A 302-nucleotide genomic window follows, 5' to 3' on the forward strand; every position below is an offset into this window, starting at 1 on the left:
TTGAATTACTAATTGTTTACATTTTGGGGCTGGGGCATAACTCGCATAGGATGCGTTTGTTCAAAAAGAGACTTTGCACACAATTACCTCATCCTTTTGGCCAGTATGTATTAACAGCTCAGTTGTTTCAGCTTATAGTTTCAAAAAAAGGAACGGGTTTTAACATTTGGATATTTTCATTTTTCGATTTTGACCTTTGTTGACTTTTGTTGACCTATTTCTTTTGACCTCTATAATGTAGGAACTTGACATTTGGAACATAACGTAACATTTTGAATATTGATTAACTTATTCAAAAAAAA

Source organism: Lottia gigantea, assembly GCF_000327385.1.
Source record: "Lottia gigantea unplaced genomic scaffold LOTGIsca_589, whole genome shotgun sequence".
NCBI classification, from domain to species: Eukaryota; Metazoa; Mollusca; class Gastropoda; family Lottiidae; genus Lottia; species Lottia gigantea.